The sequence below is a fragment of the Thunnus thynnus genome, chromosome 18 (genome assembly GCF_963924715.1).
Source record: "Thunnus thynnus chromosome 18, fThuThy2.1, whole genome shotgun sequence".
Classification (NCBI taxonomy): Eukaryota; Metazoa; Chordata; class Actinopteri; order Scombriformes; family Scombridae; genus Thunnus; species Thunnus thynnus.
The window spans coordinates 20,746,761-20,752,793 of record NC_089534.1 but is presented as its reverse complement, the minus strand read 5'-3'; the positions used below and the strand labels follow the sequence as shown (position 1 = coordinate 20,752,793).

General features: G+C 36.4%; 1 long non-coding RNA gene across 1 annotated transcript; it reads right to left on the bottom strand.

Moving 5' to 3' along the window:
* Window positions 1–553: 553 nt before the first annotated feature.
* Window positions 554–5,752, bottom strand: LOC137169445 (uncharacterized). Its single transcript, XR_010924459.1, has 3 exons — window positions 5,688–5,752; window positions 2,396–2,450; window positions 554–834 (listed from the first exon to the last, which is right to left on the bottom strand). It is a non-coding gene; the product is annotated as an uncharacterized lncRNA (long non-coding RNA).
* Between the last annotated feature and the right edge of the window lie 281 nt (window positions 5,753–6,033).

The window sequence follows — 6,033 nt, the reverse complement described above, 5'->3', positions numbered from 1 at the left end:
CAGGACGTAATGGCCTCGACAACTCTTCTTAACCTTTGGAGAACATGTCAACAGTCACTGTGAATTATCGTAATAACTGTTATTTCCAGCATATTCCTGGAAGCCCTCTTACTGGACTTACAACATTTTCAAAATAAAACTGAAAGGAACATGTGCTGAAGACTATCACAACTAACGTCGTTGTTGCACAGCACAGTGTGATGAGACCACAGTACAGTGCGCATGAAAAGGTCATTATGTGACACCTATTGTCAGACCTCTTTTTCTCACTGAACATATAAATTATACAAGAATACAAGAAACTGATCTACATTGGTTTTATTATCTATATTGTTAACTGTAGCCCCACAGCTCTGTCAGATGAACTCAGGTCCCTTCATCATGTACACTTCATCGACACCATGTATACTGTATGTTCCAAATTGCTTGTGAATGGATTATAAACTGAATCACTCTGAAGGGGTTCATTTCGTAATAATCACCCGCTTGCTGTACATTATCCCGCTTATTACACGACTATTTACTAAAGAAATCAACAATTTGACACAAAATATTGATTTAAAATGGTTTTATTGATTTAAAAATGATTTTATTGCTTCCACTAAAAAAATAGTCTGTTAGATTTTACGGTTAGATCTGCATCCATAGCACCGTAAACTCTAGCCTTCTTAAGATGAGCTTACTTAGCTTTATAATTCACGTTAAACTAATCATTTTCATTGATGGTGAAGTGAGACAAAGTGAATGGGACTTCTTTGGAAATATTGATGTTGACGTTTCTGTCCTCATTCATCTCTGCATTTCCTTCTTGCTGAGGCTATGCAGTTGACACACCTGGAAACACAATTGTTTCTAATGTTACATCTGGTGACAATATTACTAGTATCTCTACTGCTTATCGCTTAAGTTAGGAGAGGCGCCCACCAGATCTGCTGCTGTTGCCTGGATTGGGGAACAAGATCTTGCTGCATTTTTTCCTTTCTGTAATGGTTGGAGCCCAATAGTTGTTTTTTTTTGCCACAGGGTTGCCAATGAGCTACAGTTGGTAATTTTATCAGACTTCTTTTTGCGGATTGATATGATTGGACGTGGTCCTCCAGAGTCTCAGAACTGTGTCCATAGCAACAGTCTGTTATTCATAGCAGCAGTCTGCTATTCAGAAATAACAGACTATAGAATGCTGTAAATGACCAATCAGAATCAAGTATACAACAAAGCCATCTAATAAGCATAATTAAGGGTGCGGCCACTTTGAGTGACAGGTGGTGCAGTCATGGGTGACTAGCTAGCTGCTAGCTGTCTGCTAGGTGTCACCTCAGCTAATTCAAGTCCATGTTCGAGTCACTGAACTTGACCTCTCAGCTGTGTTGTGGTGTCCGTTCCTTTAGGAGAATTTTCCATGCAAATATCTAACGTTGGGAAAATAAAGGTCCACCACGTTAGTTAGCTAACGTTATGCAATGTTAATATTAAACTTGTCATATAGGCAATGTAATGTTAACATAACATTAATGCTAGTCTTGTCTAGGTACATTAAAAACTGAACTGCGTGCAATTACAATTAGGTGTGTGTTACTTAAAAATATTAATGTCACATTCCAGCATGGTTCCAGAAATAATGTTAACCTAGATGTTGAATACGTCATTGGTTGAGCTGGAGTTGGTTATTGAAGCTACACAGTAACGTAAAATTTGACGGCCAATGAACCCAAACATTTTAGGCATTTTAAGGTTATTACACTCCAGAAACCAACTGATTGTGATCAGCTGTGGGCTGAAACATTGACAGATGATGATATGCCTGCATTTCAGGAGGAATTGTGCAAAGTAGCTTAACGTTTACTAACACAGGCTATATTGAAATTGTTTGTTTTAATTGTTGATGTGTCGTTATGTGTGACTTCAGTGAAGACTAAGCTTGTCCGTTGCATTCAATTTTTTTTCCATTGTTGTCCTTAACACTTACAGAACTTACTAAACTCATGTCAATTGTGTGTTCCATAAGTGATTATGACATTGAAAAACTATGCATTTGACTGTCACATGAAAAATCCAGGGGACAGATTCTATCATTATAATACTATTACAACTGTTACACATATTTTCGTTTATATCAAGTGTACTTAAGTAATAAAAAAAATTGTAAATTTGTAACCTTTACTATGGATGTTTTTGTGAATGCAAAATTTGTTAAACTGTTGCTTGTGTAGTGGTTATTATTTTTGTTATATAATATGGATCAGACTAAATATACTTAAGAGTAAAGAAAAAAACAAACAAAAACCCATACACACACAATCTGCTGATAGAATGCACCTATTTGCCAGAGGTGCATTTGATCACCTGATTATGTTTCTTTTTGCATCACTGCATTTCTTTATTATTTCTTCTTTACCTTTATTCCTGCAGGGAGGAGCCATTGAGAGCATGCTCTCTTTTCCAAGGCTGCCCTGAATACAGAACATACAGAAAATAAAAAACAAAATTTACAGTGTACAAATTCAAAGTAACAAACAACAAGATTTACAGCAAACATATAAATAGAGACAACATTCAAAGACATTCAACCAAAGACATCAACATCATTCATAGAAAACACATACATTCATACTGTACCAAATCTGCCAAAAGACATTTGAAATGAATGAAAGGGATCAGCTGTTCCATTTTAGCAAGCTTTTGCAAATTGTGCCACTTCTGGGGAGTGAAATATTTAAAAGCTAATTTTCCAACCTCAGTACTAACCTGATGTTCTTCAAGAACCAAATAATACTGGGATCTAGTGTAGTGTGATAGTGATCTATAATTGAGAAGATGTGATATACGTAGAAAGTTTGCTCAGTAGTGCTTTGTAAATAAATAGAATACAGTGTTGTTCCCTTCTCACTGCCAACGATTGTCACCCAACTTCTCCTATAATATACAATGCTGTGTTCTAAAGCTATCTCCGCTTATGAATCTAAGAGCCGAATGATATACTGAATCTACAGATTTAAGTGTAGCAGCAGGAATGTGCATCTAAATTGTATCGCTGTAGTCTGAAATGGATAAAAAGGTGATTGAATAATTTGTTTTCTGCAGTTCTGGGTAAAACAAGTCTTAGTTCTGTAAAAGAATACCAATTTTGCTTTTAGTGATTTAGTTAGTTCATTAATATGCTTTTTGAAGCACAGATTACCATCAATCCAGAAACCAAGATATTTGTAAGAGGATACTCTTTCAATTTGTGTACCATCCAGACTGTTAATATTTACATCCTTGGCACAGTTAATTTTTTAGAAAGCAACATACATTCAGTTTTATCTGAGTTTAACAGTAATTTAATATCAAGTAAAGTTTGCTGTACAGCACAGAAGTCAAAATGAATATTTTGAACAGCTTGAGCAGCAGAGGGTGCTGTTGTATAGAGAATAACGTCGTCTGCATACAAATGAATTTTGCTGTTCCTAAGGTTTTCTCCTAATTCATTTATAAAAATTGTGAAAAAAAAGTGGTCCTGAAATAGAGCCCTGTGGTACACCTTTGTTCACATTCATAAAACTGGACTGATAGCTATCAGCTACTACAGCTTGTGATCTATTACTGAGATAACTTTGCAACGTCACAAATAAATTATACCTTATAGGGCGCTTCAAAAACTATTGAGTGTGCAGGTAATTCTTTGTTTTTGCACTTTGAGCCCTTTTATCCAGCACCTGACCCACGGGTTTGTTTGGATATGTCACATTCTTCTGTGTTTAAACTAGACTTCTATCAGAGCAGCAAATAAAAAGGCACTCTCTGAAACCTTCTCAGGCTCTGCTGCTGGGTGTAAGGCTTCATAGTTATCTTCAAGTAGTAAGTGAAGCAAACAGAAATGGGCTCTGCATTATTTGTCAACATTTCGGTCTTCTGACCTTTCTCAAGACATTTCAAGGCAATGTCTTGAGAAAGGTCAGAAGTCTGAAACGTTGTGTGGGAGTATTTTCACTTTCTACTTAACCTTCAAGTGGTGTTTGGGTCAAATTTTACTAAAAACGAAAAAATGATACAAAGATACAGTTTTTCAATCTGAAACTTCGTGGCCTTAGCTTATTTTCTTTGAAGAACATGTAAATGAAAAAAAAAACACACATGCTACAATCCCAAACACATTTATGTCTTTCATACGATGTTTGGGTCAACTTGACCCGCATACACACAGAGACACGCAGACACACACACACACACACTCTCACTCTCACTCACTCACCCACTCACTCACTCACTCACTCACACACACACACACACACACACACAGATAGAGAGAGAGACTACATTGTTACAATCCAAGCACGAAGAAGCTGTCTGCTCCCGCTTTCCCTCTGTCTTTTCCTTCTACAGAGTGGGAACCTGCACAATGTTATTCCAAAACATTCTAAACTTTTTCGCACTGTACCCCTCGCACTGGGGGAGGGACAAAACAGATAAATAACTCTACATCATGTTAATGTTGAGTTCCATATTGGATAGTCTCATGTTGATGGAGCCAATAAAGAAAAATGACTAAAACAATCTAAGTTTGGTTCTCGTGTTTCTATTGTTGTTCTTCACCTGTATTGGTTTTACGGCTTTGATTATAGTAAAATAAAGGTGAAAATCAAAATAATAAACGTAAATGAAAACATTGTTTCATTTCAATTTTTCCTAGATAAGCATGATTTATGCCACCCAAGTCTTTATTATAGTGGAATTTTTTTTCACAAATTATAACTTCATAACAAAAACTGAATGACACTTCCATTATTAAATGTGATCTAGCAGAGATAAATTGCAAATATTAATTATATATGTTATCTATATTGTTTGGAATTCAGAGAGACAATATTTGTTAGATATATGTAGATTTTTATCTCTGTATTGCTTTTCAAACCCCAATAACGTCCCAGGTCAATTTGACCAGAACAGTACCAAGGGTCCAAAAAGTGAACGTCACAGGTGGCCATGACCTCAAGGACCGATGCACTGAAAGAAATAAACATCTTGTAACAAATATGAAAGTGCCTTTCTTTCTCAACAGTCATATTCTAGATAATAATCTCACACAGTGCTGTCAATAGCAGGACACATACGTTTCACTCCCCCACGGACTTCTATCAGTGTCAAAACCATAAATATACTCACTTTGCAATAGTGGTGTGGGGAACTATAATCTTTAAAGTAAGCCGTTATGCACACTGAGAATTGAACTACAGTGTTTCAAATTTCCTGTTTGGTATCATTCCTTACTAGGCTGAAAAAGCAGCAATAATAATTATGGCTTTGCAGGCCTGTATCAATAAAATATTTATTGCAAGGATACTAAATGGCTACCATCACATGCAACTTAGCTTATTAACATCAACTTATGTAACCCCGATGCAAAGCGATTATACGTTTATTAAAAGTACTATCAAGTGACATCCAAATAAACGACTCATAACTAAAGTTATAAGGACATCTGAATTCAAGTTACTTGATTACCTTCAAATTTTTCATTAGATATGTATTAAATAAACAATACGCTGATTCGTGGCCAAATTTCTGCAAGTCTCAACAAAATCTAGTCTTGCAAATGATCACAATCACATATTCAAAAAAACACTGAAGCATTTTAAGCTTGTGTAGTATAATCTCAATAACATATATAATTATTTCAAGTTTTGTTTTATAGTTTCAGGTTAATTTACCGTAAGTAATGTAAGGTGCGGCAGTAATGGTACCAACTGGGAGCAAGAAGACCACAGCGTTAGCCACATGGCCTAGCTTGTTAGGTGTTAGGTGGGCGTGTTTCAGGAACCAGACTTCATTCGGCCTGCTCAGCTCCACCTTTTTGCCTATCTTGGATTAGCTGGGAGTTAGGCAGAGTCAGGCCCTGCCAAGATAGTGACGGCAGGATCTGCCCACTTTGAGCTTCAAAACTGCTCTTCAGAAACCAATGGGTGACCTCACAGTGGCAACGTCCATAGTTTTTTACAGTCTATGTGAGTACCCCATGGTTGGGAATTACCGTTCACACTACTGTAACACTATTGT